Genomic DNA, 12,336 nt, shown 5'->3' with positions numbered 1-12,336 from the left:
ACCTCCAGTGTTGAAACTTTTAAAATATGTCAAGAAAACAAAGTTACATTTAGAGTGTATGCTAATAAATTATAGGATCATCTGAAATAATTTCAGAAGCATATTTAATACTGCAATTAAGCTACAATAGAACAACATTTAAAACAAACAGAATTTAAGTTCTAATGTAAATATACTTTTCGGTATCTTACGGGCAGACGGACTGACAGTTGATATTATAGAGTAGCTTCGCTACTAAAACTGTAAGATGGCTTTAATTGTCAGGTAGGGAAAGGACATTAGGCTGTTTATTACACTAGTCTCCAAATTATTTCTTATTCGTTGACTCAACAACTTTAGTGACTTTTATTAAATTTTGACTGGTTGTTTCATTTAGTTAAGTGTCCAAACGTTTCAACCTTTCAACTCTGATCTACAGAAGGGATAATTTTATATATCATCATTGGAAATTTACATCAATTTATCGGCCACTGTCTTATCCCTTTAGATGCCGGATAATATGTTCTTTACATAAATGCAGGAGCTGCTATTCAGACAATTATTTCCTTCTTGAAATTGCCGAAAACTAAATGTTTTGTTAGAGTAAAACTTGTTTTTTTTGGGCTATATGAAAGGGAAAGAAGGGGAGAAAAAGGAAAGGGGGTGGATAAGAAATTTTCACTTAGTAGAATTGTTTGTCAGAATCACATTCCCATTTTCCTGACATGAATGGTATGGCAAACAGAATAAAAATACAACGAACAAAAATAAAATATATGTTAAGTAACTGTGCAATGCAATCTTCCCCAGGGATCTAAAGGGATATGACAATGGCCTATAGATTAATTGCAATCCCATTGATGATACACAAAAATTCTGCAGATTAAAATTAGTGGTTGAAACGTCTGGACACTACAATTCAACCTACCAAATTCAATTAAAGTCTCCAAAGAAAACGAATAAGAAAATTCTAAATTTTTGGGGACTAGTGTAAAAAACAGCCCATTGTCCCCTCCCTCCCTGTCATTCTTCCCTCAGACGAAGCGGCGAATCCATGACGTTTTTGGGTGTTTTTGCGTGATAACAAAAAATCTGCTTTATTTATTAGGTCGAGTGTTTAAATGTTTAAACCACTAATTTAAATCTAAAGAAGGAGTTATTATGTATATCATCATTGGGGTTATACTTCAATTTATTTACCACTAGCGGCTACGCCCCTAGAGGCCTCTAGGTGCACTTGAGGAGGGGAGAGTCGAATTTGATAACCCAATTTCTTATTTTAGATTTTAAAAGAAAAAGTAAAAAAATAAATTTTTGGGGGTGCGAAAAAAAAAAAATTTGAGGGGAGGGGGGGGGGGTGTCCCATCCCCCAAGAATATAGTTATAAATCTTACCGGGACCTATGGAAGCTACCCTGTTAAGGAGAACCCGATCGGTTCAGCGGTTAGCGAGATCCTTCGGTACAAACAAACACACAAACATACAAACACACACAGACACACAAACATCCTGTTACTTTATTATAAGGATTGTCTTATCACTTTAGATCCCACTAAAACATTCTTTAAATTCTTACTAAATCTTCATGAAAAAAGTTAAACGATTAGTTTAGCTGTTTTTTGTGTTTTTGGGACTCACACAGCCACTTCAACTTTTATCAGGATGGGGTAGTTTCTTTTATCATTATTGGGGATGTATATAGAATTATCGCCCATTGTCTTATCTCTTAAAATCCCTGATTTATAAGTTTGGTAAAGGTATAGTAGGGCTTAGAAATTGATTGATGGATTAGAACTTTTTCTCAGTCATAGTCAAAAATCAGGTATAGCTATACATACAATTTTCTACGAATAAAATAAAAATAATTAATACCAATTTTGTTAACCCAAGTCTTCGGGCCCTCGGGTCTAATAAACAGGTTAGAATCTTATTAATTTTCATCTTAAATCCATCCGAGTAAAGCTATCTATAATACGATGCGATAACTATTAAAAACATTTTTAAAAACCGGACCATATGTAAAAAATGAGTACTGAACAAAATCAGAGCTTGAATTACCCCCCACCCCTATTTGCTATTTCAAATCTTTTTTGCTATTTTGCCGACATTTTTCAACTGTCTTCTGCACTGTTTTGTGCACATATTTCAGGGATATTTAGGGATAAGACAATTGAATTTATAAACATACCCAACTAAAATAAAAAATTAACCCTTTTGTAGTTTAATATCATTTGTTGAAGAAAAAGCATATAGTGTCCAATAAAAATTACGTCATACAATGCAAATGACCAATGATAGGCCAGTATACAATATACCATTGGTGAATTACAATTTATAATGTAAAATCATTGATCATTTGTATTGTGTGGCGTCATTTTTTATTGGAAATGACCAATGATAGGCCAGTATACATTGTAATTCACCAATGGTATATTGTATACTGGCCTATCATTGGGAATTTGTATTGTATGACGTCATTTTTATTGGACACTATACGCTGTTTCTTGGTTGAAAAGTTTGGCACTTCTTGTTTTGAACCAATCAAACAAATTTCAATAAAAGTACCCAAAGTTTTTAATCCAACATGGTTATAAATTATGGTTACCAGTTTAATTTGCAGTCCAATGTCCCCTCCCCACCTCCCTGCAACATTTTCCTATTGTTGGTTTGATCTCTCTAATTCAGAAAAAAAACACCGCTCTCAATTACAGATGTTTTTTCTACTTGCCAAACTTGTTCTATATGTCTTAAGATTTGACACTGCACTGGGGCAATTTTTTCACTACTATAAAAACATTGTTTAAAAGTTTAAAAATACACGCAATAGAAAGTTTTAGCGATTCCCATAAAGATTAGGTTTTAAATGTTTTTTTTCTCAAATTTTTTTCTTAGATTTTTCATAAAGAGGAAAAAATCTTTGTTTTGCAATCCTTAAGTGTTTTTCAATGAGAAAAAACCGTCGAATTAAAAAACATTGAGAAAAAAAATACTTCAATGAAAACATACAACAATGTTATTGCTAATCTTTCTGGTGATTAATGTAAAAAAGGTGTTTTAATACTAAAAAAATATTGGTTGATACAAACTGCAAACAAACTTGTCTAAAATATTACACATCTAATCTTTATTTACAGAAGTAAGGGGTAATTTTGTTTATTGAAATTGTCTTATCCATGGTATTTGCAATGGATTTGAACATTCTTGTTTTTTATTCATTCGTACTGCACTGTTTTCTTTTTTTAAATTTTGCCATTTGGAAAAATATATTTGGATTATAAATATTTCTAAACAAGGATGACAACATCCATAAAAGCGAAGCTCTAATATCAGATGGAAGGACAAACGTATAATACCTCTTGTAGAGTTTCATAACCTAATGAGCATCAGCAGAACATTAAAATGTAATTATAAAAATGTATATAAATTTATTGAAAAATGCGTAACTACAGGATACAGTAAAAGGACCTAATTTCATTTTTATGATTTGATTATAGAGATGCCTCGCTTATAATAATTTACCCTGTTGTAGAATCACTATTCCAATCAGATGAATAGGATAATTATGCAAAAAGTTGTTGTAAAAAGAAGTTTAAAATTGACGTACGCACTTTTGTGTAACGATCATAGAGTTGCTACGATTTTGAAATCGCACCAGATTGTTATAGGAATCACCCTGCAAAGTTTAAAATCGATAGGAACATTCCAAAATGTTTAAATTTACTAAAAGAGGTAACCGTTATATATTGATGAACGAACCGATTATAATTATGAAAATGCTTTGCTTTTAAAAACATAATATATTACCATTAATTTAAATCTTTTTATAGTTTGTTTTGGTATCTCTTATGGTTCCAAGATAGGAAGGGGGTGTAATAATACCTCGCCCCCAAAATAAGGTTTTTTAGGACAACATCCCCCCCCCCCCCCGAAAAACATATACAAAAGTAATTACAGTTTTACTTTTATAAGCATTTTATAAAATTGTAAAAAAAAATAACAAGAAAGGTTATGTCATATTGCAGCATAGCTACTTCATAACTAATGCATGTACGTATGTTCTACGTATGCATGTTAGACATACTAACGTACATTCAAATGTCTTTATTGTTTTTAAAAAATTATATTATAATTATGTTTTGCCTACAGGTATATCACTCAGGAATAATGTATAGCCAACAAGCGAAATTAATCTAAAATAATATTTGGGAGGCAGATATAAAGTCGTTAATACTAATTTTGAAGCTAACAGCTAAAAATCATGTATGGGTTCCGTGATTTAAAAAAAAATTCGCTGTTTATATACGCTTACCATACTTTTTCATTAATTAATTTTTAGCTTATTGATAGTAGTATAATTGTCCGTTGTAGGCAGGGATAAGACAATTAAATATAAATTGATTCACATTTGCACTGATAATAAACAAAATTGACCCTAATGTAGATCAAAATTAATGGTTGAACCAGTTTGACCGACAAAAATTTTTTTGGAAAAGCTATGCTTCTAAAAAAACTATTAAAAGAAATTATCTTAATAGGAAGTTGTATAACTTGTAATGAAATTAAACAAGGATGACACCAGCCATAATATCGCAGCCTAGAACTGGAAAAATACTGCTTATTTTGGGGACAGCGAAAAGTGTCATGTGTGACGTCATTAAAATATGTCTATAATGCGCAAAAGTTGTGTTTTTATTAAATATGATTTTTTAGCGCTTTAAGATAATTTTTGATTATTCATTGATGAGAGAGAATTAGCAGAGTTATAGATTTTATAATTTTATAAAAAGATAAGCACAAACGGAAAGATAATTTGAGGAGTAGTTAATAAAATAAAATGAACGACAATTAAAAAACATTTAACGTAGCTAATTGTATGTGGGTGCGTGTTGGATAGCTTTTTTGGAGAGTAGCATTTCTATAAATCAAACAATCCCTTTCATTAGAGTATATTGCAGGTGTATAATAGGCTAAATACAGAGAGAGAGGTGACAATGGGCTGTTTATTACACTAGTCCCTAAATAACGTTTTCTTATTCGTCGGCTTAACAACTTTAGAGACTTTATTAAGTTAAGTGTTCAAACGTTCCAATAACTAATTTTACACTACAGAAATGGTGATTTCGTGTATTATCATTGGGGGTGTACATAAATTTATCGGCCATTGTTTTATCCCTTCAGATCCCTGGATTCCTTTTTATATGTTTTTATTTGTCCAATTTTTTATATTCTTTTATAGTAAAAGAATAGTTTTCGATTGTGTTTTTTTATTAGATTGTTCATCAAATTTTTAAAAACTTTTCTTACCTATTTTTGTATTCTTCAAATAAGTAATATATGCGTGTGTGTGTGTCTGTCTGTACCGAAAGATCTCGCTAACCGCTGAACTGATATAGTTGTCCTTTAAATTGGAACTTCTCATAGGTCTCTCACCACTTGGAAAACCCCTCACCCCCCCCCCATTTTTTAATTTTTTTATTTAAAAACTAAAATTAAAAAATAGAGAGTGGTCGATTCTCCCCCCCCCCTAAACATTTTTTATATTTTTAAAACTTAAATACAAAATGGAGGGGGCTGGTATAAAAAAAACATGCCAATAAAGACAATAAAATTTTGTATAACTTTCTACATAAACCTAGTCCCTAACTTTAGGTGGGAAAGTGATGTAAATCGTTTTATCCTCTATTGTTCTGTCCCTTCCTCCCTGAATGGTATGTAAAGAAACCAGGGCTCGGCAGCTGCGTCAGTCGCTATTAAGCCTTAAATTAAAACCCGTCTGGATGCTTTAAAAATATTCGATAAGAGAGATTGCTTTATTTTGGTCTGAATTAGACTTTCAGCTTATTTTTTTAAATTGTAAAAGGTTGATTTCCCTCAGGCTTACAGTCGGCTAATACGGGGCTGCCGAGCCCTGAAAGAAATTCTCTAATTTTAGATTGTAAGTGCTTTACAGGATTATTCAAATTACCCTATATTGTGATTTCAGCGTTTTTTCATTACAGCACAAGAACGAACACGTCTAATAGCAAAATATCGAAAACGACAAGCATTCAATTTTAAAATTATAATACTGGATGTAGAATATAATTGGATATTGTGATAGGGAGAAAATTGTCTTCAATGTAGGTTGCTATTTCAACTTTCATCTATTGGTCAGTTTGTTCATTCAGTTATGAAACCCACTATTTCATAAAAAGTTTCAAATGCATAGGAGAATGGCTTGAAAGCTAAATTTAGGTGTTCTGCAATTTTTAATTAGAAAATGCCATCGTTGTTTCAAAAGTATGCTGTGCTATCTTTGAACTGAGACTAGCGCTAGCGATTTCTTTTTTATCATATTCAGCGATTTTTATAGAAAACCGACTGGCGCTAGTTGTAGAGTAGATTTTAACAAAAAAATTGGATATCATATCTTTGGCCTTGTAAGTTTGAGTGGAAATATGCAGTAGAGCAAAAAACCTGCAGATTGCTGAGAAATTGTTAAAACTGCCGTCGTGCCGTTATCTGTTGATTTTTTTAGAGGCCTGATAAAATTTTGTGCATGTATTTCCAGGCCTCTAAAAAAGCTCTTTAGGTTAGCAAAAGATTGAAATTCAAAACAGTGCATTTTGAGTATCACGTCTAATGTTTATGCTTGTTTTCAATACTGTCTAATTCTAGAGCTTTGTTTGTAAGGATGTTATCATCCTTAGCTGGATCTGTAAATGTGTAGCTGTTGCTGTAGCCGTAGCCGTGGCCGTAGGAGCTGCCGCTACTGTAGTTGTAGCCGTAGCCACTGCCAGCGCTGCCAATTTTTAAATGTTTGAAGTTTTTACGTAATATTATTATTTTTTTCTTTTTTTACTGAAAATTCAAAAAGTGGTTGTGATTTAAAGATCGCATATAGCCGTGGCCACGCGTAGCAAATTTGATTTAAAGATCGACATTAGGTTATTAGCTGCACCTCTGGCAGCGGCAACGGCAACGACTACACATATGAAGATCCAGCTCTTGTTTTTAACATTATATTAATATTTTGTGTAATTTTGAATGGTAACCGTGAATTTCTTTATTCCTTGACAAATGTTTTGGATAAAAGTTTGGAATGATAAGATAAAAAAAGTCTTTAGCTTAAGGTTTTATACACTCACATTAATATATTACTATTTAAGTGCGTAATTTTTAAAAGCGAAGCTTTCTTATAATTAGGATAAAACCATCCATACATACAGTTAGGTCTTTTCGTTAATTGAATTGAGCAGGTTAGAATTGTCCAAACTTTGCATTATGATTCCTTTATCAGTTAGATACTGTTTAAGAAGCGTAGCCACTCAATAAGCGTTACTGGAATGTCCGTAAGTCTATTTCAAACATGTTAATTTTTAACATTTTTATACGACAATGTTTTATTTGTTATAATTATAAGCGAAGCATCTGTAGAGCAAGTCCTAAAAATGTAAGTATGTCCTTAAACAATATTCTGTATTTCCGCAGTTGTGCCAAATATTACTTTAAGACTCGTGCATTCATTCTCTGCTTATTCAGTTCTGTCACTCAACAGGTGTTAATGTTCGTTTGTCCTACCCTTCCAGGGGAAAAATTGTCGTTAACTCAGGTGGCTAACATAGACATCAATAACTGGTTAGTTCATTCATTAAGTTGGGTATCCGAACGTTTTAACCACGTATTATAATCTACAGAAGGCACAATTTTGTTTATCGTTATTGGGGATGTACATTAATTAAGCAACCCATTGTCTTATCCCTCTAGATCCCTGGATAAATTATGTTGATAGAAAGAAATCCTTTTGGGCATTCTTTTATTGGGCATTTGGGGGGTTGATTATTCTAATACCATTCATAGACCAATGCTTAACATCTCTGTAATTAAAATGCGGAATTATACAAGATTTTACTGGACATACAGACAGACTTAAATTATAATTTATTATGATAAATAATATATTAAAATCAGTGAATTTGAACAAAACAAGACAACATCCATAAGTAGCAAAGGACAAAAAAATCATGGATGGGAATACGGATAATCAAGAATCACGAAACCTTACTCGTGTATTTCTATATTTTAATATTTATATTTTGTAGCATGAATGAAAGACCGACGGACAAAGTAAACTACATTCTGGATGCTCATTGGTATAGAGAATCTTCACACACAAAAATCAGCTGTTATCACATTTCCCCCTGAGTGTTACGGACTTACTGACTGACAGACGGGCGGACGGAAGAGCAAACATAATTATAGAGTATCCCACATACCAAAAAAAGGTTAAAATGAAGATCAGACTGGCCCCCTGCACTAAAATTTTCGATATAAAATATAAAAAAAAAGATTAATAAATTTCTTTCTCATTTTATCTTATTTTGAAGTGTAATATAATAAATCTGAATTAATAGAATAAACCTAAATATCAAGTCATCAGGATTTATATTATTAAAATATTAGAGTCTATCAAATTACAAGATGAAATAAACTTAAAGAATGTCTTGACTCTGTGTGTAAAAATTGTGTATTTAGTGTAGTACACCAGGGAATACAGGGATGATACAATGGACAATATTTCATAGATAGTACATCCCTATAACAATAAACAAAATCATCCCTAAGGTAGATTTAAATTTTTGGTTAGAAAATTCTAACACTGCAAGTTTGAACCAACCAATCAAGATTTAATCAAAAACAACCAAATCTTTTCAGCCAACCAATGAGATAATGTGTTTGAAGTAAACTTTGGATATCAGTATAATAATTTCCAGTGCACTATCCCCTGCCTCCCTGGTAAGAACAGCATGGAATCTGTGTGTAAACTCTGCTCACATCATGCAATCCGCAAGTAAAGTCAGTGTAAGTTTGTCCGCTCAGGATTAAACAACTCCAACACAAGGGGGGATCAGCCTCCTTTTCTATCAAATTTCTACCAGTAAACAACTAAAAGTTGGGCTTTAAAGTGCCTAGTTATACCTCCCATCATAGTTATTATCAGGTAAAGCTTTAATTTTTAATTTTAAATGAATAATAACGCCAAAAACTGGGAACAAAGAGAGGGTACGAATAAAGTACACTTTTGTGTGCAAGTGAATTTTTCCCGAGTAAGGACACAAAATTGAATACACTTTGGCGGAGAACAATTTTCTTTTGCAAATATTTACCTTTTACCCTTTTTTTCACCATTTATTTCAATTTTATTCATTACTATTTATATATTACTAGCGGCTACGCCCCTAGAGGCCACTTTAAACTGTAATTTAAAAGAAAATATTAAAATAAATTTTTTTGAGTCATTTTTTTCTTAGGGTGATTTCTCTTGGGGGGGGTGGTACTTTTCCCAAAATAATTATAATTTCGCAGGTATTAAAATTTTTAAAGTTGAAAAAAAATATTTCTAAGAGGATATTACCAAAATTATTTATTTTTATAAATGCTACGATCTAAAAATATTTTTCAAGAGTTTTTTTGATTGTTTATTGTTTTATTTTTTGATAGTTTAACATGGATATTGAATATATTGAGTAAAAATGCAATTTTTCTTGTTGACAACTACTACTACTGAAAGGCAAGCAATTATTTTCTGCCTCATTTTTTTCTTTCAATAATAATTCTTATTAAAATAAAATTTATTTAATTAAAATGTTATGTATAGATGAATTAGTAAGATTGTTTTCTTAATTAACATAAATGCATTTTATGTCAATCAAATATAAAGAATTTTCCAAATAAAAACAAATGAATTTCTTTTTTTAGAAATTCACTTTGTAAATGAGTAGCTAGTTAAGTTTAATAATTTAACATATTAACATTTTTGAAAATCACGTACGTGTTTTTGTATTCAAAGGCCTAAAATAGCCTGAAACCTTGCCAAGACTTAAATAAAAGAGCCTAAAACCATCACTGGACCTATGTGAAGCTTACCTAAATTGGAAAACCCTATCGGTTCAGTAGTTATTAAGATGTTAAGCTTTAGCAAAAACTTAATTTAAAATTGTTAAAAATATGAAAATAAATTTTAAATTGCTACTAAAATATAAAGTCTTATAAAATAATCTAAAAGAAAACCTTAAACTTACTTAGGTATTCTTGAAAAATACAAACATACCATCACCACGTTTTCACAGATTTTCTGCTGCAAAACAAATTTTTTTTCTAGTTTTTATCTGAAAATATTTTTTAATGTTGCTTTAAAAAATCTCTTTCAATGTTAATTAAGAAACAAAAATTAATGTCTTTAGACAAAATTCTGTGCATGATTCTCCAGGACGTCCAAGCTTTTTGATTTAAGGGGGGGGGGGAAATTAAAAATACGGTACCCGAACTTTATTTTGTGGGGGTTAATATTTATTTCAGAGGTAAGCACATCCAAGCTTTTTTTTATTTGGGGGGGATAATCACCCCTTTACCAACACCCCCTTGGACATGGACGTCTCTGACGCTTCTGTTGTTTAATATGTTTTTTATGCATATTTACTATAGATGACTAACTAAGAAGAATTTGTCAATAGTATCATTAAAATGGATGTAGAATGTATGTGGATATTATGACAGGGGAAATTTGTCGTCAATTTTGCTTGCTAACATAAACATGAAAACTCGTTTATTGGGATAAAGGGGATGAAAGGGGTATTGTTATTTTAGCCCGCTGCTTGTTTCACATTTTTAGAAAATATGAAAATCTGGTGAAAGATCCAAGTAATAATATATCCATTATTATTAAGGATATGGATAAAGAACTCAAAGAAAACCTTTTGTCATCCAACTTTTTGACTGTATTAATTGGTCATTATTTTGGCTGACATATTAAACGAAGGGAACAAAACTTTACAAAAGAAACGTATATTAGTTAATTATTTTGAATTAGTTCAATGGTCTATTAATAGAGCCCCGCAGGGCTAGGGTTTCGTACTGTTAAAGACCAATCTGGGGTTAGAAAAATAAATAAAGTAATGAAAAAAAATGTATAAAAGTAGTATTGTCTACTTGTTCCTTTCAGGGATTGAAAGGGATAAGACAATGGCTGATAAATTGATGTACATCCCTAATGATGATACACTAAATTACTCCTTATGTAGATTACGAATCTCGGGTTAAAACGTTTGGACACAAATCTTAATGAACCAACCAATCAAAATTTAGTATAGTTCCAAGTTGTTAAGACAACGAAGAAAACATTATATCAAAATCTTGGGGACTTGTGTAATAAACAGATAAATGTCTCTTCCCTCCCTGATTTCTAATACTAACAAATTAATCTGCTGTGGCTCTATCCCTGTAATTTTACTATGAGGAAGGCTGCGTGCAATTTTCCAATCGTATAATTGCTTAAAGAGTTGAAAGAATAATGATTCTTTTCAAATCTTTAAACTGTTTTTAACCTATTTTTTTATCATATATCAAAAATATACTATGACACCAGTAGATTCAGACTGCAGAGCCAAATTTGAATTAAGTCCCCAATAAACTTTTTTTGAGGGATTTAAAAATCAATTTTATATGTTGCTGTGATCATTTTGATGGAAGCAAAAGCATTTTTTAGTTTGGGGTTAAATTGTTTCTTACAGAACAATTTGATGTGATTCAGATTATATCAATACAATAATAAAAACTCTACTCTGTTCGATGCAAATAATTTTTTTCTAAAACAATAATTTATATAGAAGAAATTTAACATTAAAATAAAACATATTATTCTGAAGTCTGAACCAATTAGAAGCCTTGTTTCATTTCAGTTTTTTACAATTCAAAAAAGAGTGTTTTCACAAAGTGACTTATTTCCAATGTAGTTAAATAATTTTTATTTAATTAAAATGAAAAGAATGAAAACTATACACATAAAAGATAAATGCTTTTTAAAAATATTAAAAAAAATAAGTTTGAATAATCTTATATTTTATCATATTTGTATATGTGACAAAAAAAAATTGTTGTATTGCGTAAACGTTTGTTGTCATCTTTTACTATTTAACCCTTTACAGCCAATTTTTTTGTGTTTTAAATAAGTGATGGAAAACAAGCACGATAAAGTTAATTCATTGATATATTGTAAAGAATTAAGTTTTTAATGAATTAATTTAGATGAAATCAAAAGGCCTAATTTTACTCTATACCAGAATACTATATATATGAAGCAAAACACTCTAAAAGCTACGAATTTTACCCAAATAAAAAAAGACCTTTTGCTCTGATCAAAAAAGACCACAGCAACAGTAAAATTAATTTTTAAATCCCCTCAAAAAAGTTTATTGGGGACTTAATTCAAATTTAGGCTCTGCAGTTTAATTCTACTGGTGTCATAGTATATTTTTGATATATGTTTTAAAAATAGGTTAAAAACAGTTTAATAGTTATTTTTCGCATCGTATTATAAAA

This window comes from Acartia tonsa, chromosome 10 (genome assembly GCF_053477335.1).
Source record: "Acartia tonsa isolate MP-2025a chromosome 10, ASM5347733v1, whole genome shotgun sequence".
Classification (NCBI taxonomy): domain Eukaryota; kingdom Metazoa; phylum Arthropoda; class Copepoda; order Calanoida; family Acartiidae; genus Acartia; species Acartia tonsa.
Note: the sequence above shows the minus strand (reverse complement) of the source record.